The sequence below is a fragment of the Solanum lycopersicum genome, chromosome 1, assembly GCF_036512215.1.
Source record: "Solanum lycopersicum chromosome 1, SLM_r2.1".
Taxonomy (NCBI): Eukaryota; Viridiplantae; Streptophyta; class Magnoliopsida; order Solanales; family Solanaceae; genus Solanum; species Solanum lycopersicum.
Window position 1 is genome coordinate 10,475,782 of NC_090800.1, and position 27,829 is coordinate 10,503,610.

The following is a 27,829-nucleotide window of genomic DNA, read 5'->3' on the forward strand; positions in this document are numbered from 1 at the left end:
AAACAGAAGAAATCACCTAGATTTTTTCCAGTGGTGAAAATTGTACTTGATACGTTATGGTTCTCAACTCACTTCCTTCTTGACCAGGTAATGCTTTGATTGTATGCTAAAAAGTATATTTCTGATGCAGAAGAAATTTTTCCTCTAGTGAACAATATATTGAATGACCTTTTTACTATGTTCTACGAACCCTACTATTCTAGGTAGGTATTGAGTACATTTTGGTGCACCTCCAATATATGAAGTTCTTTGTATCTTCATAATCCAATTATTAGGTTATCATAGTGCGAGGATTAGAAGTATAACTTATACATGTCGCTTATATATCCATTCCTTCTCTCCCTGATCCAAAAATACGAAAGAATTGACCCCAACTAGCTTAGAATTGACACGTAATTGTTGTTAATATCAATTTTTGTTTGAAAATTGCCTTTACCATAACACATCCTTTTATACTAGTATGATCAATATACTGTTCACTCTGATATTCACTTAAATTTTGCTTACTCTGATATTGGATTACGTAGCATTAGATTTTTTATTGTCCACATACCTAATGGAAAGTGGCATTTGTCTTGGATCTTAGTGATTTATAGCTTATGTAAAAATATAGGAAATACGAAAAAACTTGTTAGCATTGGGTGTTGCAGGAGTTATTATTGTCTAGATTCTAATGCAAAGTATGATTAGCTTGAACCGCAATGATCCATAGTGTCATGTCCCACCACTTCCTTGTTCAAATTCGGCACCAGGTTAAGGGAGAAAATCTAGATTTGCAAGAGGTTAGTAAAATACTCTAGAACTTCCTTGATATATTCAAGAAGGCTTTAGAATTCCCTAAAACTTTTACAGAATTCTACAATAGGACTAAAGTGTAAATATTGTACGGAATTTTAAAGTACATAATATTTACACTTAGGCCTTTAGGAGGTAATATAAATAAAGGGCCTCTCATTGAAAAAATGTTCCAACCAAGTGTAAAAGATTCTACAAAGTAATACAAAGCCTTTTTTGAAAGCTTTTCAAGTTTCTCTAAGTTTTTCTTGCATTCTCTTAGCGGTCTTAGATTCAAAAGTCCTACTTGAGATTAAAAGACCGTGAAATATTGTGAGTAAGTTGTCAAGTGTTGCATGAAACATTAGTTAGACTCGAAGTCTCTGACAATGTGGAATCATATCAAAGGTTTGCAGTAAGGGAATGACCAATGAAGGAGATGTAAACGTTTCTAGTACCACAACAATCAGGATGGATGGTGGAAGGAAGATCTGCAAGGCAAATAAGAGCCACAAGAGTAGTAAGGAAATGTTGTTCGACCCTACACCAACAAAGGCACTAACATGTCACCCATATTTGACCATTGAAGCAAGTGGTGATGAGTATGGTGATGATGTTATTGACGCCACCGTCAAAGAGGAATGGGTCACAAGGGTTCAAATGGAGAGGTAGACCATAGAGATATTAGGCTGATATTTGGATGAAGTTGATTAAAAGTTCAATACTCTAAAGGATTTCAACCTTAGAAAACAAAAACATCCGCAAAGAAGTTGGGAGGGACGCCAACATGAGGAGTTCAAGAGGAAGGAGGCCAGCACTTTCTTAGAGTGTCGGCTCACTGATGCCCTAAGTATTATTGCAGCTATGAGAGTCGAGAATAGAGCACTCAATGAGAGCGTGTAAGATGAAGGATCATCATCATCCGGCCGAGATAGGTAAGCCAAGGTCGAGGCTCCCAAGTCACAAATGTTCAAAGGCATCTGTGACGCCTAAGAAGCAGAGAACTTCTTATGGCACTTGGAAAATTACTTCAAGGGTAGTCAGGTAAAGAGTGACAAAAACAAGATCAACATTGTCGTGTTATATCTTTAAGGCTTGTCAGAGTGTAAACCTTATATACTCAAAGATTACAACTGAAGTACCCATAGAATCGAGTTTCAATTTTTGAAGTTTGTGGCTTGATATTTGCATTTTATTTGCAAGAGAGGAGATGCCGAGTAAATTTGGTCACACTAGGCATTCAAGTTATTTGCACATTTTTTACAAAATATAAAAATATTATTACTCCACGATTCAAATGCTATTAGTGTCACCAAAACTAGGATGATGTGGACCTTCTTAGGATTTATTTGATCTTTATGAAAGGATTTTACCAACCTTGTTAAAGTATTTGGTTGTCAAGAAGAGTGTGCCCATATCTTGACCACTTCATGAGTATATGAAATTTTAGAGATGCATATTCAAAGACATATATATGCACTTTATATAAGTGTTATATAAGTGTGAGCTAGAGTTTAGGGTAAGTAGTCTCTAATAACCCTAAATGTAATAGGATTCATCTTGTAGAGTCCCACAAAAATTTGATGTCTCAAATGTCAAGTTTTTGTCCCATGAATTTTTTGGGACGCATAGTTCACTTAATAGTCTTTCTGGATAGAGTTTTATTAGTTGAGGTCTAATCAACTATTGCATAAGAGGTCTTATGCTTAGAAATGTGGTATTAAGCCAATTTAACAAAGATTTCTCTCTAGCAAGGGACTCAAAATCATCTCCAAGCACCTTTGGTAGAATAGTTCCACTCTCCCATCTAAACGTAGACACAAGATCTAATTTCTCAAATTCTTTAAAAGTACAACATAGACTTTGTAGATCTAGCGAGGTATGAATAATGTGCTCATGCAGGCTTGCCTTAACTGCATATTGAGCATAAAATTCATTATTTACAAAAGTAGACCGCAAAATAAGTGATCAGTCTTGGAATCAGTCTCAAATATTTGAAATGGACATGTGTTGTAACAACATAATATAGCACTACATCTCCAAGAAATTCCAAGTGCTAATAGCATCTTGGTATCTCAAGTAGCATGTAAGATCCGTGAGTTAGAGCTTTAACAAACAACGAAGAGTCACAAAACTTGTAAAGTAGCAGTGATTTCCAAGTACCGTATATTGACTAGCTTCTAAATATTCACCAGGAAATTCCTTAGCATAGGTGCATCAATAAAATCAATGTCCATAAAGATCCATTTCAATAAATGATGAAGTGTCTCACCACATTAGCTACTATCATACTTATAATCTCCTACTTTACCGGCTTATACATTTCTACCAAAGACAAACTCTTTGAAAACATTTTGAACTTGAGAATTATCCGTTGGAATGAACCCCATTTTAAGATTTAATGGTTCATTACAGATAAATCTCAGAATTTTACGAGCACATCCAAGCTTGAACAATGCAACACTCAAAATTATTTCATTTTTCTTAATACTGAAAGAACCTCATGATGATTTTCATAAATCTTAAACAACTATATACTGATAGCATAATTGAGAAAAGAGTCTCCAAATTACCTAAGTGTTTCCAAAGGAAACTTCTGCATGCATTTCTTTATTGTGAACTCTTTCAAAACCTTAGCAGTTCAGATAAAAAAATTTAGTTTGCCCTATAAATTCCGAAGGTTCTAGCAGACAGATAGTAATAAGCGAAAGATTCTTGACCTAGAGAATCTGATGAATCTAAGGTATACACGTATGAAAGTGAATCTGTTCGGATGGAATATAAAAGATTCACTGCCATACATATATACCTTAGAATTTATAATATTCTCAAGGTTTGGAATCTCTCCTAATACCTATATGTCGTGCTACAACATTAAGATTTTATATGGGAAGCAGTCATGCAGAATAAACTTGAACTGCAAACAAAAACTTTGTATACCAATTTCTAAGGTTTTGGAAGTAATGACAACAAAAAATGCCTCTAGAAGTTACATTTGGAATAACTTGGGAAACTTGGAGACTCTATTTACAAATGTGATGTTAATATACAGTTATTTAAGACTTATGAAAGTCATCACTAGGGTTTTCTCAAATTTAAGAAAAATAAATCATTTGAAATGTTACACTGTGCAAGTTTGGATGTGCTCGTAAAATATCAAAATTCATCAATAATGAACCATTCAATCTTAAAATGTGAATCATTACTGATGATAATTTTAGAGCTCACTTCTTTGGTTAAGAGTTCCTATTGTCTTCATTCAAAATGTATAATAGGATAAGACAAACTATTAGAAAGAGTAAGAAGTGGTTGATGTGGTTGAGGCACTAATAGGTTCCTACCTCAACTCGTGTGGTGAAGAAGCGGATTTACCATTTAAGAAATGACTTTGTTGAACAGTAATGTTGTCGATACACCTATGACAAGACACTTCCCTGTGACTGCAGAGAAACAAGTTAATATGTCTGGTACTTTGGATCCTGCTACATTACAAGTTGCATGATCCTTCACTGCTTGTTAAAGATCTAACTCAAGGATCATACAAGCTACCTGAGATTCCACGATGTTATCAACACTAGGAATTCTTGGAGATACAATGCTAGATTATGTTGTTACAACATATATCTATGTCAATTATTCAAACTGACTCCATGTATAATTATTGATTTGATGTATGCTTCTATTAACAATGAATGATATGCTCAATCCACAGGAAAAGGCTGGCAGGCACAAGCACCTTCTTGTTCATGCCTCGCTAAATTTGCAAAGACTATACTGTTGAGGATTGTTGAAAATCGGATCTTGTTCTACGTTCGCATGGGAGGCTGAAATGTTGCAAATCTGTGTTATAAAATCAGAAATTACTGATTCTAATAAATTGTTCAGAAACACGATGTAACTGAAATTTATAGAACAACTAAGAGAGATGAACAAACATTTAATTCACAAAAAGTAAAATTTGTAAAAAAATGTACCAAAATCTTAAAAACTTTTTAAATTGGAAAAAGATCAAGTCAACTGAACTCACAGTGTCCCCTTAAGGAAAATATTCCCCTCTAGTATACGAGGTTTGATTTGGAATATAACCTCTTAGGGTAAAATGATCTTAGAGCCTGTTTGGCTCAGCTTAAAAGCTGGTCAAACTGACTTAAAAGCTGGTTTTTGACTTATTTAGCTATTTGGCAATACTCAAAATAACTTATTTTAAGTTTAAAAAAACTTATTTTAAGCCAAAAGTTAATGGTTTGGGTAGGGATGCTTTTTTTTTAGCTTGTAAGCTGTTTTAAGTTGAAAATATTTTTATCTTTTTACCCTTAATATTTTTATACACTCTCCAAAATACCCACATAACCCTAACATCTCTTTCTTCCATTTTTCCCTTTTCACGTTTGGCATAGCAACTTCAGCACTAACAGCTTATTTTAAAAATAAGTTTCACCACTTTCAAAAGTACTTTTTTAAAGCTGATTTTATTAAGTCCATCCAAACGGGCCCTTAATAAGGAGAGAGTAGATACCAAAAACTCTATTGTTAGTGAACCAATCCACAGTAGGAAAGTACACAAAGAAAAATATGTGCAGAAGAAGAAGAAGAAGATCATAAAATTCGTAAGGAAATATTCTGAAGAATGAGTGGTATTTATAGTCAAGAAGAATAGGTTCCAAGAGGTTGCAACCCTTTCAGAATTGGCACGACCATTGATGAAAGTTTGCAACCTTTCAAATGGTACTGAATGTTCCTGAAAGTTGCAACCATTTAGAATAGTCATGGAGGAAAATTTAAATAAAATGGGAAAGTTCAAATAAAATAAGTCGCACGCGGATCTGAGTCAGGTCGGGTTAGTCAACTAAAAAGTTGAAACATTTCGGCTAATTTTAAACTTTTGTTATCAAATAATTAATTGAAAATATTTTTGGCCATTTAATTAATTAATTAATTGATTAATCAAAATAACCTTTGTTCAAAGAATAATCTCTAGATCATTTGCCGAAGCCAAAGCTGAAGCGAAGCTGAGACGAACGAGCGACGACAACGACGGAGCGAGGGGGTCCCTATTTCCAACCCTTTTAACAATTAATAGGAGTCTTTCGGTATTTAAACTCTCCTGTTTTTCTTTTCACTACTGATGAGGGACAAATGCCTTTTCCTTAAAGCATAAGAGGACCTTTCAAATTCCCAACTCTTCAAGTTCTCAACATTTCAAATTCCTCTCTTTCCCTCTATTTCCCATCAATTCTTGCTACATACCCAACAATCCACCACATTTATGGGGAATGGTTATAACATAGGAATGCACAGACAATTGTGTACTTTACAGGCAAGAATTAATTGCATCTGGATAAGTAGGATTTCCCTTGAACTTTCCGTAGTCAACATATGTCGGATATACTCGGTCAATCGGTAGATGTGATATCTTTGAACCGTTGAGCTTTGGTGTATACTTAGACAACCATATGTCACACAATTAACCCTTTACTATTTATAGTTCTTACGGTTGTGTTGGTTTCAGCCATGAACACCTCCCGGTTTCATGAGTATATAGAGAATAGGCTTTCGACATAAAATTCTCTTTGAAGCGGCTTCCACTTCACACTCACATAGGTAATTTCTAGCCGTGTAATCTTGTAGATAAACTATTTTTTCAAATCTATAAAACTTAGAAAATCATTTATAACTTTAAGTTTTATTACGTCATTAACAAGCCTTAAAGTCTTAGACTTGTTCCTGAACATTGTCTTCATCATGAGAATGGATTAAGTTAATTGACAAAGTCTACCCAACAACCACAACTTTGTTTTTCTCCATGAATCTAGTTCTTGGGATCTCCGGTCTACTAGATAGAGTTACCGTCATCCTGACTTGTCCGATGTCGTAACCCATTCCCTTAGATGATTTTTTAACTGTCTCTCTCATTAGGACTTTCGTTAGTAGATCTGATACATAATCTCTTGACTTTAATAGTCAATTTTGATAATTCCATTAGAGAGCAGTTGTCTTACAGTGTTATGTCTATGTCGTATATGACGAGATTTCCTGTTGTACATAACGCTCCCTCCCTACCTATAGTTGCTTGACTATCGCAATGTATGCAAATAGGTCCAACAGGTTTGGGCCATAATGGAATATCCTTTATGAAATTCCAGATCCATTCAACTTCTTCACAAGCCTTATCCAAAGCAATGAATTCAGCTTCCATTGTGGAGCGAGCAATACATGTCTGTTTCGATGATTTCCAAGAGGCTCCTCCTCCACAAAGTATGAACAAATAACCATGCGTGGATTTTACATCATTTCACCAGGTGATCCAATTTGTATCAGTATATCCTTCAATCACTACAGAATATTTATTATAATGCAAAGCATAATGTTGTGTATATTTTAGAGAACCCAACACACGTTTCATTGCAATCCAGTGAATTTGATTCGGATAACTAGTAAACCGACTCAGTTTACTAGTAGAAAATGTTATATATGATCGTGTACAAATCATAATATACATCAAACTTCCGAACACTGTAGCATATTCCAATTGAGAGTCCTTCATTCTTTTAAAACGTATAGCTTAAATCAATTGTAGTTTTAGCAACATTGAAATTCAAGTACTTGAACTTATCCAACACTTTTCAATATAATGATATTGAGATATGCTAGTACCTAGGGAGTTTTGATAATCCTATCCTCTAAGATCAAATCAGCAACTTCTAAGTCCTTCATATCGAACTTGCTGGACAGCATGCACTTAGTAGCATTTATATCATCAATGTCTTTACTCATTATTAACATGTCATCAACATAAAAACAAACAATGACTTCAGGATTCATAACACTTTTAATGTAAACACATTTATCACATTCGTTAATCTTGAATGCATTTGCCAACATTATTTAGTCAAATTTAGCATGTCATTGTTTGGGTGCTTGCTTGAGTCCATAAAGTGATTTCACAAGTCTGCACACTTTCTTTTCATTACCAGGAACTATAAACCCTTCAGGTTGTTCATTGTAAATTTCTTCCTCCAACTCTCCATTTAAGAAGGTTGTCTTTACATCCATTTGGTGGATTTTAAGATCATGCACTGCTGCCAGTGCTATTAAAATCCTAATTGATGTTATCCTTGTTACTGGAGAGTATGTGTCAAAGTAGTCCAGACCTTCCTTTTGTTTGTACCCTTTGACTACCAGTCTATCCTTATATTTGTCAATCGTCCCATCGCGCTTCATTTCTGTTTAAAGATCAACTTTGATCCTAAAGGTTTATTTCTTGGAGGAAGATCAACCAATTCCCAACTGTGATTGCTTAAAATTGATTCGATCTCACTATTAACTGCTTCTTTCCAATATGTTGGCTCAGACGAACACATAACTGCTTTAAATGTTTGAGGCTTATTTTCAAGCAATAGTGCTACAAAATCTGGTCTGAAATAAGCAGATTTTTGTTGGCGAGTACTACGCCTAGGTTCCTCGCTATTTTGAATATTTTCCATTGATTCTTCTCGTGGTCATTTAGGTCTTTCACTTGTTGACTCACTTTCTATTTTGTATGGATAAATGTTTTCAAAAAACTCTATATTATATGATTTAATTATCGTGTTTATACGAATCTCAGGATAATCAGATTTGTGAACTAAAAACCGACAGGCTTTACTGTTTACAACATACCCAATAAAGACACAATCTACTGTTTTGGGTCCAATTTTAACAATCTTCGGTAAAGCAACCTCTATCTTGTGTAAACAATCTCACACTTTGAAATATTTAAAGTTGGGTTTCCTTCCTTTCCACAACTCATATGGAATTGATTGTGTTTTTAAATGGGGTAGTTTATTGAGTATTTTATTACCTGTAAGGATGGCTTCCGCCCCAAAGGTTTCGTGGCGAACCAGAACTGATCATTAAGGCATTCATTATTTCCTTCAATGTTTTGTTCTTCCGTTTAGCCAAACCATCTGACTGTGGTGTATCAGGTGCTGTAATTTAATGAACAATACCATATTTCAAATATGCATAACAATATCGAGTGCAGTCATCAATAAAAGTTATAAAATACTTTTTCCCACCACGAGATGGTGTTGACTTTATATCGCTTATATGTGTGTCAATTAAGTCTAAAGTTTTAGAATTTCTTTCAACAGACTTATAAGGATGTTTAACAGACCTACTTTCCACACAAATTTCAGATTTCGATTAATCACATATAAAATCAGGCAATACTTCTAGATTAACCAATTTTCGCAAGGCTTTGTAATTTACATGTCTAAACGGCATGCCAATCATTTAACTCCAATAAGTAAACAGAAGCAAAATTTTTACTAATACTGTCAGCAACCATTACATTCAATTTGAAAAGACCCTCATTGAGGTAGCCCTTTCCTATGAACATTTGATTCTTACTTATTACAACTTTATCACTAACTAGGACACACTTAAACTCATTCTTAATAGGTGGTGCATCATAAACTAAATTCTTTCTAATAGTAGGGACATGCAGAATATTGTTCAATGTCAAGACCTTGCCGGATGTAATTTTCAACATCACTTTCCCAGTGTTGCAATCCTTGTTGTTACTGTGTTTCCCATGAACAAATCTTCATCGTACTAAGAAGGAGTGTACATTGCAAATGCTTCTTTCGGAGAACAAATATGTCTAGTGACACCTGAGTCGAGAAACCACTCCTTGGGATTTCCAACTAATCACTCCGAGGTCATTGCACACAAGTCATCTGCATCTTCCATTTTCTCCATGATGTTTGCTGGACTTTTGCCTTTGCCTTTAAACTCTCCTACTTTACTTTCCACCACCGATGAGGAACAAATGCCTTTTCATTAAAGCATAAGAGGATCAAGTTCCCAACTCTTAAAGTTGTCAAATTTTCAAATTCCTTTATTTCCCTCTATTTCCCATATTCTGGCTACATACCCAACAAAAACTACTTCAAGAATGTGTTTGGAGATGTTATTGGGTTCATTGTTTATGCAATCTTTGTTGATTCTACATCCAAAAACTCGACATTCATATACATCAAATTTGTGTCGGACTCTACTAGATGAGTCAAATTTCAATTAGGCCTTCTTGAAAACTACTCCTAACCTACACTATATAAAGGGTAATATATCCCTTACCGAGGGATCTTAAAAATTTCATAAATTCATGAAATATTTGCAAAGATATCAAAATGTGGGTGGACTCTTCTTGATAACCAACTAAATAAAAAAAAGATCCATAGAAACCTATTTACATGGATATAAAATAAAATTCATTTAAGGTGCAAATTATCAGTTAGAAGAATCAAGAGATTGATATAATTGTACCCAAACTATTATTAATTAATAAAATATTCTTGTTTCATCATATTTATTTTGTGGTCGAAGTTTATTTTCCATACATAAGATTTAGTGCAAACAAATTTTGTCCCCTTGAACCTAACAACTAATTATAATTTCTTTTGGGGATTGATTAGTTCGATCGGAGTTGATTAATTGGTAAAATTCGTTAGAAATTGAAGAAAAAAAGAATATTCATTGATCAAATCATTCATTCCGTAGTCTCATAGATCTTTTATAGAAATTAATTAATCAGACGAGAACAAAGATAGATCAAGTTCCTTTGGGGTCATCTCTAACCTTCTATGTAGTATTTATCTCCCCAAAGCTTGGAGATGCACACACAAGAAGAGGCCTTATGTTTAAAAATGTATTTAGTATCTTTTTAAAAGCTAGACTGAACAAAGATTGCACCAATAAAGGACCTAACTACATCCCCAACCACAATTGGGAAAGTAGTTTCACTCTCCCATCCAAACGTAGACACAATATCCAATTTCTCAAAATTCTCAACTGTATAACATATCTGCCTTTGCAGATCTGGCGAGGCATGAAGAATGTGCTCATGCAGGCTAGCCTTAACTGTATATTGAGTATATCATTCATTATTTACAAAAGTAGACCACAAATAAGTAATTAGTCTTGTAACAAGCATCGATATTTGAAATAGACATATGTTGTAACAACATTATTTGGCATTCCATCTCCAAGAAATTTCAAGTTCTAATAGCATAATGGAATCTCATGTAGAATGTAAGATCCACGAATTATCGTTTTAATAAGCAGCGAAGGGTCGTGAAACTTATAGTGTAGCAGTGACTTCTAAGTACCTTACATTGACTAGATTCTTAGCATTCACAATCAAGTGACTTAATATAGGTGCATAAATAAAATCAATGTCCATCCCGATCCATTTCATAAATGATAAAGCTGCTACATTTCCCGTCCAAGCTAAAGTAGGCACCTGTTAGTGCCTCAACCACATCAGCTACTATCTTGTTTCTAATTTCCTATACTTTACCCTACAACATATTTCTAGTGAAGGCTTCAAGAAATTTTTTTCAAGTTGTAAACTTGCGGATTTTCACAAGGAATTGTACACACTTTGAGATTGAATGGTTCATTACGGATAAATCTCAGAATTTTACGAGAACATCCAAGCTTGAAAAATGCAACATTAGTAATGATTTTATTTTTCTTAATGTTGAGATGATTCTCATGATAATTGTCGTAAGTCTTAAACAATTGTATACTAATAGCATATCTGAGAAAAGATTTGCCAAGCTTCTCAAGTGATTCCAAATGAAAATTCTTGTGACATTTCTTTGTTGTCATTACTTCCAAAATCTTAGCGGTTGGGATACAAAGTTTTACTTTGTGGTGATTCAAAAGCATTCTTTTAAAGTTTATTCGGCATGGATGCTTGCCCTATAAGGACTAAAAGTTGTGGCACGGTAGATAGTTATCGTTGACCTCAAGAATCTTATGAATTCTAGGTATACACATATGGTAGTGAATCCCCAAACTCCGCCGAACATATTCACTTCTACATGTATATACCTTACAATTCATAAGATTCTCGAGGTCAAGAATATTTTGCCAATAAGTATCTGTCGTGCTTGAACCTTTAGACTTTATTGGGGAAGCATTCATGCTGAATAAAGTTGAAAAGAATTCTTTCGAATCATTTCAAACTAAAACTTTGTATCCAAACTGGTATGATTTTGGAAGGAATGACAACCAAGAAATGCCTCCAGAAGATTCATTCAGAATCAGTTGGGAAACATGGAGACTCTTTTCTCAAATGTGATGTCAGTAGACAACTATTTAAGAAATATGAAAGTCAGCATGAGGGTTTACTCATAATTAAGAAAATAAATTCATTTCCAATGTTACACTTTACAACTTTGGATGCGCTCGTAAAATATGAAATTTATGCATAATGAACCATTTAATCTTCTAACATGAATCATTCCTGATGATAATTTTCATGTTCTTCGACTAAGAGTTTCCTTTTACTTCGATAAAAATGTATAGTAGGCTAAGGCTAACGATTAGAAATAGTAAGAAGTAGTTAATGTGGTTGAGGAATTAATAGGTGCCTACCTCAGCTCGTGCAGGGAAGTAGCGACTTTACCATTTATGAATTGGATTGGGTTGCACATTCATTTTGTTGATTCTTAGAAGCTAGTTAATATCTGGTACTCTGAAACCTTGCTACTTACAAGTTCCATTATCCTTCATTGCTTGTTGAAACTCTTACTCACAGATCATATTCCACAATGATATCAACGCTAGGAATTCTAAGAGATACAGTGCTAGATTATGTTGGTGCAACACATATCTATTTCAAATATTCAAACTGACTCCATGACTAATTAATGATTTGAGGTAAGCTTCTATAAACAAAGAATAATATGCTCAATCTGCACTTAAGGCTGGCATGCACAAGCACCTTCTTCATGCCTCATGAAACTTGCAAAGACAGAGATGTTGTACTATTGAAGATTTCATGTGTCCATATTCGGATGGGAATCTGAAATGTGCTTGGAGATGTTGTTGGGTCCTCTGTTGGTGTGATCCCTTAAGACCTTTCCTGGAACTATTGATTACACCTTAAACAATAAACTCCAACCAGTAAGAGAGTTAAGTGAACTATGTGCCCAGAAAGGCTATTTAAAAAGTAATCAATTCTTCATGAGACAGAGACTCGACATTTGTAGACATCAAAATTGTGTGGGACTCTACCAGATGAGTCAAACTTCTTTTAGAATTCTTGAAGACTAATCCTAATTCTTGAAGACTAAACCTAACTCACACTAGATAAAGGGTACTATATCCCTTAGAGAGGGATCTTGAAAATTTCATAAATTCATGGAACATTTACAAAGAGATCAAGATGTGGGCGGACTCTTTGTGACCAAAAATACTTCATGAAAGTCCACAAATTCTCTTAACATAAGATCAAACAAAATCCATTTTATATTCAAATTATCCTACAGAACAATCACGAAATGGACAAATTGTACTCAAACTGTTAATTAATAAAATATTCTTGTTTCTTCATATTTATTTATTAGTTGGAGTTTATTTTCAACAAATAAAATTTGTTCCAATGAAATTGTCTCCTAGAACCCTAACTAAAATTTATAATTTATTTGGGGTTTTATTAGGTTGATCCGAGTTGAAGAATTGGTCAGAATCCATTCAGCATTATAGAAAGAACAGAATGTTCATTGATCAAATCCTTCACTGAATAGTCAAATAGATCATTTGACGAAATTAATTAACCAGAAGAGTGTAAAGATAGGTCAAGTGTCTTTAGGGTCATCTCATACCTTCTAAGTAGTATCTATCGCCAAATAGATAGATATACACACACAAGATTTACTGAAGTTTAACATTAAATTTTTTCTTGTGAGTTGTCATGAGATGTTATAAAATGTGGAGTTGGTGGAGTCCGATAGAGTAGATTACACTACTTTTCACATGTGGGGCCTATCTAGGAAGTGGTGGCAGTCTGATGTCGATACTATAACAACATGTTCATTCCCTGTAACTTCTGTTTGAGAACTTGACTTAAGATGGTATTTCAGATCGATTTTGGAATGATTTCATGCCTTGTCTCACCATGATTTGGTGATTTTACTAGATGAGACTAAGAATTTTCCAATTCATGAGAAGTTTGACTTATTATATCCGTTTAAGCAGCTTATAAAAAAACCTTGTCTGGAGCTTCTTCTCAAAGAGCGGTCAAGGTGGTCATGGAGCTTATGCACCGCATGGAATTTAGGGATTTAGCATAGAAGAAGCCCTGCCGTTGTTGTTATTTTAGTATTACCTCATCTAGAGGGGGATCCTTAAGGAGGGGTATTCATCCTCGGTTCAGTATACATGTTCATGCAGTTATGTAAGTGTATGAGGGAGATAATATTTGACAAAGTTTCTTCAACTTGGGTGAAGACTTATTAGGGTTGCTCTTAAAGGTTTTCAGGTTATGGTGAACATTCAATGTATTTTGATTTTTGTTAGTACATGGTGGTTCCTAGTCCTACTATGAGTGTTGTGAGTCCGGAAAAATCAATAGATATTCCTCCATACTTGGAGCAGGAGGCCAACATCAATAATGTTTCAATAATCTTTTGTAACGTTGTTGATTCATTTCTATTTTTATAAAATAAATTTTGGAAAGTTCTTTCTTTAAAACTAAGTAAATTATTCAAATTCAACGTGGAAAAATGAATAATTTCATAGCATAACACTAATATTATAAAAAATGTTATTTAGAGAAAGTGAATATAATTTATATACCATGACTTTTATGAGAAAATAACAATGAACAAGAAAATGCATATTTCTTTTTACCTCATTCGCCTTAAATGGTCTTGATTCATTCAATTCATATTTGATCAAATTAATTTTTTTATGAATCTAACAACTACTCAATAATGCAAGGTAACAAATGTTGGATCATAATTTACCAAGTGATTTAGATCCTCTAAAATAACACTCAAAACTTTTCTTTAAAATGGAGATAGTTGAAGAAGATATGATGTTGGCATGTTCAGGGCGATGTCATGGATTAGAAAATCAGAAATGATGGCTGCAAAATTCACACATTCCATTACCAATTAGAAGTTGATTATGTTTTATTTAAAGTACTTTCTATTAATGGTTCTAACACTAATATTGATCCTAGCAACGTTATAATTGTTGACGATGTTGTTAAAAAGAAGTTTGAAAAGGATAACAAAATTGGTAGAGGACATTTTCTAAATCATATGGCTAATACATTGTTTGATTTATTTTCAAACTATAAATATGCCAAAGAAATATGGGATAGTTTTGAAAAGAAATATGATGTTGATGATGCAGGAAAGAAAAAATATGTTGTCTGTCAGTGGATTAAATTCCAAATGGTTGATAATAAGCCAATAGTGGAACAAGTTCACAAATATGAGAACTTGAGTGGTGATGTTCTCAACGAGGACATGTAGATATGTGAGATATTTCAGGCTAATGTTCTTCTTGAAAAATTTCCACCATCTTGGAGTGATTATAGAAATCAATTAAAGAATAAGAAAAAAGAATTAAACCCTTTGAGAACTTATCAGTCACATGAGGGCTGAAAAGGCGAACCATCTCAAAGATAAGATGGAAGAACTTTCTCTTAGTTCTTCTAAAGCTAATCTTGTTGAATCTTCTGGTACTGTTGTGAAAGACAGGTTAAAAGGCAAACACAAGAAAGTGTCAAAAAAAGAACTTATGAAGAAGAAAAATCAATTCAACAAGCCAGAGAGTCAAATTCAAAAATTTAAGGGCTCTTGTTTCGTTTGTGGAACAGTTGGTCACAATAGCTGCCAGATGCTATCAAAGAAAAGGGAAAGACTAAAAGAAGGAAGGACAAAGTGATGTCCAAGTCAATCTTGCTGAAGGTAATGAAGTGGTTGTTGTTGTAGTCGTTGAGGCAAATCTTCTGGCAAATACAATTGGCTGGGTGCTAGACACAAGCGCCTCAAGGCATTTCTCTGCCAATGAAGAGTTATTTAATGACTTTGAGGAGTCTACTGATAGAGAGTGTATATATATGGGTGAATCCACTACTGCTGTAGTAATGTGTACTGGAAAAGTTTTGCTGAAATTAACTTCTGGAAAGACATTATCCTTGAACAATGTTTTGTATGTTCCCTCCGTTCGTAGAAACTTAGTTTCTGGAGCACTTCTCGACAAAGTAGCCTTAAACTTGTGTTTGAAGCTGATAAAATAATTATTTCTTGCAGAGGAGACTTTGTTGGTAAGGGATATCTTAGTGGAGGATTATTTGTATTAGACATTGTTCAAGAGATTGTCAATAATGCAAGCATTTAAAATTCTGCTTATATTGTTGAGTCTATTAATTTGTGGCATGGTAGACTATGTCATGTTAATTTTGCTCCTATTAAAATGCTCAGAAAAATGAAATTAATTCCTATGATAAAAACTGATGATTTTTCTAAATTTCATATCTGTGTAGAAGCAAAGCATGCCAAGAAACCTTTTCAAACTTGTTATTAGTAGAAAGAATGAATAACTTGAACTATACATTCAGATTTAGCAGAGCTGAAAAAAGGTATTACATTACTTTTGTTGATAACTTTTCTAGATACACTGAGGTATATCTTCTTTAGTCTAAAGATGAAGCTGAAAGAATGTTTTGAAATTTAAATCAGAAGTGGAAAATCAATTAGACAGGAATATCAAGAAGTTTAGATCTAATAGGGGTGGTGAATATACTACTAAAACTCTAGAAGATTTTTGTGAGAAAAATGGTATTATACATGAAGTTAGTGCTCCATATACTCCCCAACAAAATGGTTTAGCCACACAGAAAAATAGAACCCTTAAAGAAATGATGAACTCTAAGCTTTTGAGTTCTAGTCTATCTAACAATATATGGGGAGAAGCAGTCTTGTATGCATGCTATATTCTTAATAGCGTCCGGCATAAGAAGTTAGACAAGACCTCATATGAGTTGTAGAAAGGGTTTGCTCCTAACTTGAAATTTCTGAAAGTGTGTGGGTGTTTGACTAAGGTTGGTCTACCTGATTTTAAACGACTAATGTTTGTTCTAAGACTTATGATAATATCTTTATTGTGTATGCTCAAAATAGTGTTGCATATAGATTTATGTCTCTAAATGATCATTCTATTCGTGAATCTAGAGATGCGGATTTTTGTGAGTATATTTTTCCTTTGAAAAACAATGTGCCGAGTTATGCGCAAAATATTGCTTCTATGTCTATGTTTATTAATTCGCATGTTGTACCTTCTTCTAGAGTTACTTCTAATGATCTTGAAAATGAACATAGAAGGAGTAAGAGTCGTAGAATTGAGACAAGTTTTTTTCCTGATTTTATCACTACTTTCTTAACTGAAAATTTTGATATTAATATTTTAAATGACGAATTAGTGTCTATTTATTTAATAGAAGGAGAATCGAAGACTTATTATGCAGCAATGATATCAATAGATGTTATATTTTGGAAAGAGGCTATTAAAAGATAATTATACTCCATTGTTTCTAATCACACTTGGGCTTGTGTGGTTACCTGAAGGTTGTAAGGTCATAGGTAGCAAGTGGATATTTAAGAAGAAATTGAGATATGATTGTACAATTGATAAATATAAAGCTAGACTTTGTGATTAGGGGTTTTAACCAAAACAAAAGTGTTGATTACTTTGATATTTATCCTCCTGTGACTAAAACAGTTACCATTAAAACTCTTGTTGCTTTGGCCACTATTCACGACTTAGTTGTACAACAAATGGATGTCAAAACGTCATTTATAAATGGTGATTTAAAGGAAGAGGTCTATATGACTCAACCTGAGGGTTTTGTGGTTCCAAGACAAGAGGATAAAGTATGCAAACTAAGAAAGTCCTTGTATGGACTAAAACAAGAACTTAAGCAATGGTTGAAAAATTTAATATCACATTAGTGGACAATAACTTTGTTGTAAATTCATCTGATACATCTGTTTATTCTAAGATGATAGGTTCAGATTGTGTCATTATATGTTTATATGTAGATGATATGTTGAATATTACTAATGAGACTAAGAATCTTTTGTCTTCTAAATTTGAAATAAAAGACCTTGGTGAAGCAATGTTATTTTGCGAGTTAAAATCAAAAGAACTCTTAATTGTTTCTCTTTTTGTCAGACTCATTACAATGAAAAGATGTTGAAAAAGTTTGGTTGTTTTGATGTAGTTCCAGTGATAACTCCTTATAATCCTAGCATAAACTTGAAGAAGAATAAAGAATCTAGTGTTTCTCAAACTAAATACGCTAAAATAATTGGGAGTGTAATGTTTCTCATGAACTATACGCGTCTTGATATAGCTTATGTTGTTCGTAGATTGAGTAGATGTACTCATAATCCTAGTAGTGAACACTGGAATGCTCTTCATCGGTTGCTAAGGTATTTGAGAGGTACTATGAATTGGTGTTTGCATTTTAACAAGTTTTCTGTTGTTTTAGAAAGTTTTTGTGATGCATAATGAATAACTGACAATGATGAAGTTAGCTCCACAAGTGGCTATTTGTTTACTTTGGGTGCAGGCGCTATTTCGTGGATGTCTTCTAAACAGACTTGTATAGCACATTCTACCATGGAATGAGAATTCATGGCTCTCGAGTTGGAAGGGCAAGAAGCTGAATGGCTAAGAATTCTTTTGGCAGATATGCCATTGTGGGGAAAACAAGCTTCACCAGTTTCTCTTCACTGTGACTCACAAGCAGTAATTGGAATTGACAAAAATAGTGTGTGCAATAATATAAAAAAAAGAAGACATATTCGCATCAGACATGGTACAATTAAAAAGTTGTTGAAACTTGGTGTTATTTCCTTGGAATATGCCAGGTCCGAAAGAAATTTTCCGGATCCTATGACCAAGGGCTTTAAACTAAAATAATCCTTGAAACGTCGAGGGCGGTGGGTCTAAATCCCATTGATTGAGTTAATGTGGTGGACCAGTTAGGCCTCAATATACACCACATTTCTATCCCTATGGTGTGAGGCAGTGTTTTATAAGGTTGAGCTTATTTTTCTGTTAATGATTCTATAGTCGAAAGGTGGTGTATTTGAGATAGACATGATGGAGTCACCTATGTGAGTGTAAAGGTATAGTCTCCTTTTATGGAAGACTTGGGTCGTCTCTCTAGAGCACTCATAAGACCCAAGGTGTGTGTGCATGACCTTAAAAGCACTTTGTTTGTATCGCGCAGGTTGCTTAAAATTTAAGGATATAGTATGTGTTATGGAGGTCTCAATTTATATCCATTCAGTTCAAGAGTTTTTCACTTTGTGGTTATTGAGTTGTTGTCCCATTTTCCTTCCTTTTGTCCAAAAGTTTGTTCTTACTCTTTATCTTTGCATTGGTGGGGGATTGTTGAGTTAATACTATAGTTGAGTTAATTCTAACTATGTTAATTAATTCTAATACAAAGATATAACAACAATACGTTTCAAAAGAGAAAACATATCCATTCCAATAAACAAACAAGAGGTTTCTATAAAAGTGAAATAATGGCCTTTAATGCCATTAATCTTGACAATCCATTTCTTAATATGAAAAAGAAAAATTAACTCTTCTATTTCGACTCCTCCTCTTGAAATATCTATATAAAAATGACACTTTGTGAGCATAAAAAATACAACATCAACCATAAAGGAAAAGACAAAAGAATTTCCCTCCTTTCATCATATTCTTTGAATATTTTTGGACATTTGGTTTTTCGCAACCTCCAAACTTTTAGCCAGGAGTGCACGTGTTGTAGAGTAACTATGAGAGCTTGGGGAGCGACCGGCTATAATGATTTGCATAGGATTCAAGTCGAAATATCTTTCAAGGCAGTGACTTGTCACGATACAGTATTTGTGATAAGTTTTTTACTACTTTATAATTCCAATCTAATGTCAATATTGTAGTATGTTTCCTAACAGTATTATTTTTTCTAAACCTTTAGTGTTGGAGTACAAATAAAGTATCACAAACTGGTACAATCTGCACTAAATTTTATTTTATTTTAAAATAAAATGTTTTTGATTCCATTTCTCAATAAAAAAAAAATAACCCCACTCTCACTAAACATCAAAACTCCATTGTTAAAATATATAGGGAAAAATTCTTAAATAATACTATTAGCTATATACATTTTAATAAAGAATTTCCTAGCTAATTCATTTTTTTACTATAAAAATCACTAATTGATTGTAAGATTTGATAATCGGCTCCAAATAATTTTTCAATAGTGGTTTCTACTTTCATTGTCCAAATCTATGTTTCATATTTATTTTCTTGTTACACTAAAATAAATCTTCAAAGGAAAAAATAAATTCTTAAAAGTCAAATTGCGTAAATATTCCAAGAGAAAGAACATTATATTATTGTTGGTGTCTTTCCAAACTAAAAATTTTTCTTTATTTTAAAAAATAAAATAAAATAAAATTAGGGTTAGAGAAAGAGAAAATAAAGGAGGGGTTACAAAGTAGGAGTCAAACCCTCACCAATAAATTGAAACTTCTGCGAGTCAATCAACATAACTACTAAGATTCTCCAACTAGCAATTCTTTGTATGTAATGATCATTATTTCTTAATAAGTATGTAAGATTATTTACAATCTCTCTTCAAATGCATAAATTATTCTTCATTTCTATCGAGTGTTTATAACTTTCATTAATATCAATATGAGGGTAAAATTATATATATATATATATATATATATATATATATATATATATATATATATATATATATATGTATATGTATATATATGTGTGTGTGTGTGTGTGTGTGTGTGTGTGTGTATATATATATATATATATATATATATATATATGCAGTTTTTAATAAAAAATTGACAGCAAAAAGGTAATATCTGTATTGATATCTTTATTCATGCTATGTTTATGTAGGAAAAGGTTTTTGAATTTTTTCAAACAATAAGTTGAATTAAGAATAAAGTTAAATGAAGAAAAAGTGATTATAATTCTTATGACATAATGGAGAATATTTATCAAGATTTGATAAAATCTTTGATGTGATGAGATCTCACAAGCATTATTGTCTTTTAAAATCTCGACTTTTTAAGACAGGTAAATACATTGCTAATCTACAAGTTATAGTTTCTTATACTTATATTTGTACTTTATTATAAACTAAAACTTTGACAATTAAATAGAATACTTCATTTCTTCTATTTCATGTGACACTCTTTCCTCTTTAAACTACTATGAAAAAGTATTTTCTTAATTGAAACATGATGAACTATGAACTTCATATATTTTTATCTTTGAAGGCATGCTTATTTTTACTCTACATGAAACAGACAAAATTCTAAAACTTGTGGTCTCAAATACGTTGTAATATTTTTGTGACAATATAACTTCTCAATAATAGTAAAATAAATAAAAATATGACTTGATTATTTTCAAATAGATACATATGTCATATATTTTTTAACAGTTTGATGATAAAATGGTGTTACATAAAATCGAAGAGGAGTATATGACATGTTAAATACCACAAGTCAGTATTTTTTCTTTTAAACACTTTGTGAGGTCTAATTTATAGTGTAAGGATCATAAAATATGGGTTAAATACTCTATAATAGTGCTAATATTTATATATATATTTTTATGAAAGATCTATATTATACTAAACAAATTAAGCAACATATGGATATACAGATTAATCAAAACTAGTTAGCACAAGATGTTTTTTCGAACTTCAAAATTGTCAATTTCATTAAAGAACTCTTATTGATTTTCAGCAACGTCATTGTTTATTACCCATATGAAGATCTTCAAAATTCTATTGCGCTTGAACTCAAAGCCATTATTGTGAGGGGAATGGGTAAAAATCCCTAATTAATCGCAAAATTGTGTGTTGATAAGATACATCATGCAATACAATGTTGGCCAGACTAAAATTGGAGAAAAAAGGTATATAATGGACATAACAAAGCTTAAGAAGGTGAGTCATCAATGAGGATGAGTACTAGAGTGAGAAATAAGATTTGTGGGTTCAAGAATGATCAAAATAATGATTGCAAAGGGAAACAAAGAAGAATGAAAAAAATACTTTGGAAACAATAAGTGAAGCTTACTAGAAGGTGGTCGAATTTATTGAAGATTTTTTGGTGTAATAATTTTTTTTTTGTTTTGTAGTTCTGGTAAGATTTCGTAATTTATTATTAATGTATATCAGAGACTATAATTAATCTCCTAACCCTTGTCATGTGCCTTTTTTAATATCAAGATTTTATGTTTAATTTTGAACAAAAAAAGGGTCACATAATTGAATTAACATAATTCAGTTGATAATGTTAACAATTGTTTGATACATGATCTGCATCAACCTCCTTTTTTTCTAGGAAAAGTTAATATTCAATTTTTTTAGTACATTTGATAATTTTAATAATAGTTATTATTTAATTTTCTCCTAACATATCAGTCTCTATTGCCCACTCTTTCTAGTAGAACGTTGGAAGTAATTATCTTTAGTTTCGCGACTGAAATGATCAGTCAAGACCATAGCTACTCACTAAAACATTATTATTTCACTCATTGTTTTATCTTTTATGATTTGTAATTTACGTAATATTTAGGACATTTATCTACCCAATTTACTATTTTCACATGTATTAAGGTTAGTCAAAATTGCACAAACGGAAAGAAGATGAAATTGACAGAATGTACTTATAATCTGAGACCATTGAAATGACTGTGTCTCCTTAAAAATTTAATCCCCTCATTGTACCCGAGGTTACAAATAATTTCTCGCAATGTATAACAGATTTATCTTGATAAAAAAGTAGTGGTACCTCAAACTTCTTTAACTTCAGCGAACGTAAGAACAGTAACAAGCCACACAGACTCAGTTGATTGACACTTTGTTTATGAGAGAAAATATATGCAAAGAAGAAAAATTTCCAATTTTTTAAAAAATGAAAAATGACTTCCTTTTATAGTCATGTTCAATAAGCGTTTTTGTTCAGACAAATTTATTCCCAGAAAGTTGTGTCTTTTGGAAAAAATAACAACTTTTAGGAAAGATGTGTATTTTGAAAAAATTAACGAATTTTTGGAAATCAAACTATAATGACCTTTGCACGCGAATTTCAAAAAAAATTTGTTGCGTCAAAATTAATTCTGTTATTTAACTCATTCTGAATTAATTTATAAGACAAAAGAAATTGATTAACAGGTCACATGATTTGTCAAATCCAAATCAAAATTTGAAGCCGAAACGGAGGTCGACCGAGCACCGACGGTGCGAGGGGGCACCTTATTCTCAGACCTTTAAGAAGTAAAAGAAGTGTTTTCTAATATGAGGACAACAAGTTCCTTTCTTCTACCGATATGGGATAAATGACTTTTCATTTGCACTTTGCAAAAAACATTTCATTTTCCCTCCAAAATTGGTTCCTCCTCATTTCATTTTTCTCTTCTCATTTCCTATTCACACTTTGCTAAAACCCAACATTTACTGCCCCTGTAGTCTTCCGTTTCATCATTGGAAGGAAGAATTTCTCCCTTATAAATAGTGATGGTCTTACTTTGTTAGCAGAACGTTATGAATAATTATCTTTTGTTTAGAAAATCAATGTGGTCAACCATGACCATAACTTTTCATTGAAACTTCATTATTTTATACTTTATGTTTTGTAATTCATGTAACATTGAAGCCATGTATCTACCCAATTAACAATCCCGTATCGTTCCTATTCATTGCAAGTAAATAAGGACGGTCATACGCTGTTAGGAGAACGTTGGGAGTAATTGTCGTTTGTGTAGTGACTGAACGCGGTCAACCATCTTGGCCATAACATCCCATTGAAACTCAATTATTTCAATCATTATTCTATCTTTTTATGTCTTCAAACTCATGTAATTAACCACTAGGTCATTTATCTACCCAATTTACTACTCCAAAATCTTCTTATTCATTGCAAGAAAAAAATTCTCCATATAGATAGTGATGGTCTTACTTTGTTAGCACAATGTTGAGAGTAATTGCATTTTATTTAATGGTTGAACATGGACAGTTATATTGGCCATAACTTCTCATTAAAACTCTATTATTTCACTCATTATTCTATCTTTTTATGTCTTGTCACTCATGTATCATCTACTTCATTTTTCTACCGAATTTACTACCTCATTATCTTCCTATTCATTGCAAGGAAGAATTTCTCTACTACAAATAGTGATGATCTTACTTTATTTTTGTTGTATTAGAAAATATAGAGTGCATAAAAATGAGTTAAAAAAAAGTTCTTAGTATAGAGTTCTGGATTCAACTCTTGTTAAGTATTTATTTAGTTGAACTTTGAGATTCAGGTATATTGTCTGGAGGGGACAAATTAAGAAGATTATTGCTAGATTTGTGGAAAGAGTTCTTCTCATGAGCTTAAATCTCCTTGAAGAAAAAAATATATATATCCATGTCTCTACCTGAAGATAATTTATTTTAAATTGTAATTTTAAAATTTCACCAACAAAAACTAGTTAACTTTCGCATATAAATGTGTATCCTCCTACAATTTTTTATTTTATTTTTTAACAAAGAATATATTATCTAATCACTTTAAGAATATCTATGCGTAAACCTAAATTTGTTTTCTATATTTCTATTTTTTGGTCTTATTTTTTTCTTACAACCATGTTCCGAAATTTTGTTTTGAATTGTGGGTCTATTAGAAAAAATATTATTATCACACAAGTATAGGAATAAAATATGTGTACATCTTAGTCCTACCCTCCTCAAATTGACTTGTGGGATTATACTAAATGTTCACTATTTGAAAAACCGACATCAAAAGGGGTTTGGATAAACGCATCTTTTGAATTGTGCATCTTTTTATTCCGCAAAGGGGTAAGATTTGTGTAGTTTTAAAAAATCAAATCATTCTTTTGCTATCAAACAAAAACTATGCTCTTGAAAACTCATTCATACATTAATGTGTGAGTAGAACTTTTCCAGCCATTTCAATGAAATATTTTTTATTTACTAATCATAAAAAATTTTGTTCTGCGAGTAGAAATCTCTCTTTTTGAAAGGGTTGAACACGTTGCAGTTTGGCATTTTAGCTAAGCAACTTGTGATGAATTAACCAATTATGGGATAATGAGTGATGAACTTGTATATCGATTATAACTTAAAAGAACTCTTAACAATCATTTCTATATTCAACAATGCTAATCTAGGAATTCTCATTCTTTATCCTCAATCAATTGAAAGTTTTTATTTCTCTAGTTATTCCAATACGTTATTCGTAAATTTATGAGGAAGCATCTCACCAATATTTTTATGCACTTTTCAATATTAATGGTTAAAAATGATATTGTGAAATCACTTTGACCATACAAAATAGTAAATTATTTGAAATTTACTTCATCTCCTTTACAGACTCACTCCTCTTCACTTGAAATACAATTTTCTTACTTAAATAGTCTTGCCTATAGAAAGCAAGATACGTCAATAGTTAATATGAAAGTGTAGGTAAGGTAAGAATTCACCATATTCCCTTTAGCTAATAAGGAAAGAATATGTGGAACATTTTTCTCGAGATGATAATATTGTGCCCTCTGTATTTAATGCACATAATTTATTTTCATAGCTACAAAATTGGTGAAAAGTATAATCGATAAATAGGAGACTTGACATCGATCTATCATCCTCATGTACTTTTACTTGTTCTCCCATCCTTCATGCAAGGCGATTCAAATTAAAGGAAAGGATTTCTACCTTTAATTCTGTGGCATAAGTACTTGAACATGAGATGGGCTTCAATGTTTACCAAATTCCTCTATGGAGTAAATAATCCTTTTACTTGTTCGCGCATCCTTCATGCAAGGCGATTCAAATTAAAGGAAAGGATTTCTACCTTTAAGTCTGTGGCATAAGTACTTGAACATGAGATGGGCTTGAATGTTTACCAAATTCCTCTATGGAGTAAATAATCCTTGTGCATGAAGTTCATTGAGACAATCAACAAATTCAATTCATATTGTTCTCAAATTTGTGGAGGAGCTAGAAAACTCTTCAGGATTACTTCATCCTTGGTGATCAGTACATTTCCCATATTATCATTATCTACGGTAGATTGAAATTTGATAAATTATATTCTCGCACAATCCGAATGTTTGTAGTTGTGAAAGGGGGATGAAGATATTTACAAAATGCGGAACTCACGAAAATCATGAAAATTCCATAGATATTTTAGCCATTTTGATAATATTACAAGGTTTACATTTCTTTACCATATTCAGATATTTGCTATTTTACCCTAAAAACCGTTTTTTTTTAAAAAAAATCTTTTGTCATATAGGACATTTTATTAATTAACCAATAATAAAAATAAAATTTAGGCCCAAGCCCAAAATAAAACAATCAAAATAATTTATTTCTAATATGATTAGGGTAAAACCCACTTTCATTAACCCTACCTATAAATGCTAATTGCAGCTTACACTTGAGCTTATTTTGTTTCTTCTCACTGTGTTGCCTCCTTGTTCAAAGCTGAATATTACTCAACTCATTTTTCTCTTGTGGGTTGTTTCAGCTTTCTAATCCAACGTTCTTGTCTCTGTTCTTCTCAAACAAGAAGTGTCAATCAACAAAGGTAATGTAACTTCTATCTTTTCCTTCTCTTTTTCATCACCGTTCTAACTCTTTGTTGTTTCTCCAGGTGAAAGAGCTTTTTTCACAAAAAAACTTATCTAGAATTTTGAAATTTTCTTTCGAGTTTAGAAATCGTCTATAAGAGAATCAAAGGAAACTCTTCAATTTCTTACCTAGAAGATGTTACTCTATTCAAAATCACACATGTACTCATTACACATTACTAATATATATTTAGTGATTTGAGATTAAAATGGAAATTTAAACAAGAGATTACTTCATTTCAAATAAGTAATAGATTACACTTTTCTTTCTTTTAGATCAAGGCTCTTATTGTAGCTAGATTGGGTTAGTTAATCTACTATTATAAATAGTAGAAACTAGGGTTTATTTTAGGGGTTGAATTTTGAATGAAAATTTGATGTTTATACTTCTTTGTGAGTTTGGGGAAACCCTCATTTCTGTTCAATTGAACCTTCTTGATAAGTCTTCACTTGTATGAGTTCAATTTCTTTTTATCCTTAGAGTTTATTCTAGTAATCAAATATCTTTTAGCTTCTAGATCATCCTTTTTTCTTCTTCTGAATCTCTCTGTATTTCATTCTACTTCTTGATAGTATATTTTGTTTGATTGATTGTAGTTCGCTTTATTGTTTTTGCATCTAGGATTACATCAATTGGTATCTCTCCCTCTGCCTTTCTATTTCTAAACCATAATTCTTGCTTGCTTGATTGTGGTACTAGGAAAGTCTATCCTTCAAGGCATAAACGAATTAAATCACCATGATTTTTTTGTCACCGCTGGTAATTGTACTTAATGCATCATGGTTCTCAACATACTTCCTTGACGACTAGGTAATGTTTTGATTATATGCTAAAAAAATTATATTTCTGATGCAAAAGGAATTTCCTCTAGTGAACAATATATTGTATTGTCTTTTTATTATGTTCCATGAACATACTACTCTAGGTAGGTATTAAGTGAATTTTGGTGCACCTCTAATATCTGAAGTTCTTTATGTTTTCATAATCCAATTATTAGGCCAAGTAATGGATGTATACATGTCATATATACCTCCATTCCTCCTCGCCCAGATCCACAAATTCAAGAGAATTGACCCTAACTAGCTTAGAATTGGCACGTAGTTGTTGTTTATATCTAAAAAAATTTGACAAATGCCTTTATCGCACCTTCAACATAATGCCTCATAATGTAATTTTATACTAGTATGATCAATATACGGCTAGCTTTGATATTCACTGAAATTTTCCTTAGTTTGGTATTGGATAACATAGCATTGGTTATTTAGTGGGTGTGCAGGAGTTATTATTGTCCAAATATCTAGTGCAAAGAGTCAGTTGGCTTTCACCTCAATGATCCATAGCTTATGTAAAAATATAGGATATAAAAGAAAATTAGTAATCTTTTTTTCTATACTAAAGTATTTGGGCGATCTATTAAATGTTGAGACATTTAATACTATAATTTCGGGAGGATGTTCCCACTAATTGTGACTTTCCAAATTGTCACACTTTTCTTGTGGATGTGATTCATCTCATAGA

The 27,829-nt window shown here is 32.4% G+C and overlaps 1 pseudogene; it reads right to left on the reverse strand.

Moving 5' to 3' along the window:
* Positions 1–10,480: 10,480 nt before the first annotated feature.
* Positions 10,481–11,490, reverse strand: LOC109119430 (endoribonuclease Dicer homolog 2-like; annotated as a pseudogene).
* Between the last annotated feature and the right edge of the window lie 16,339 nt (positions 11,491–27,829).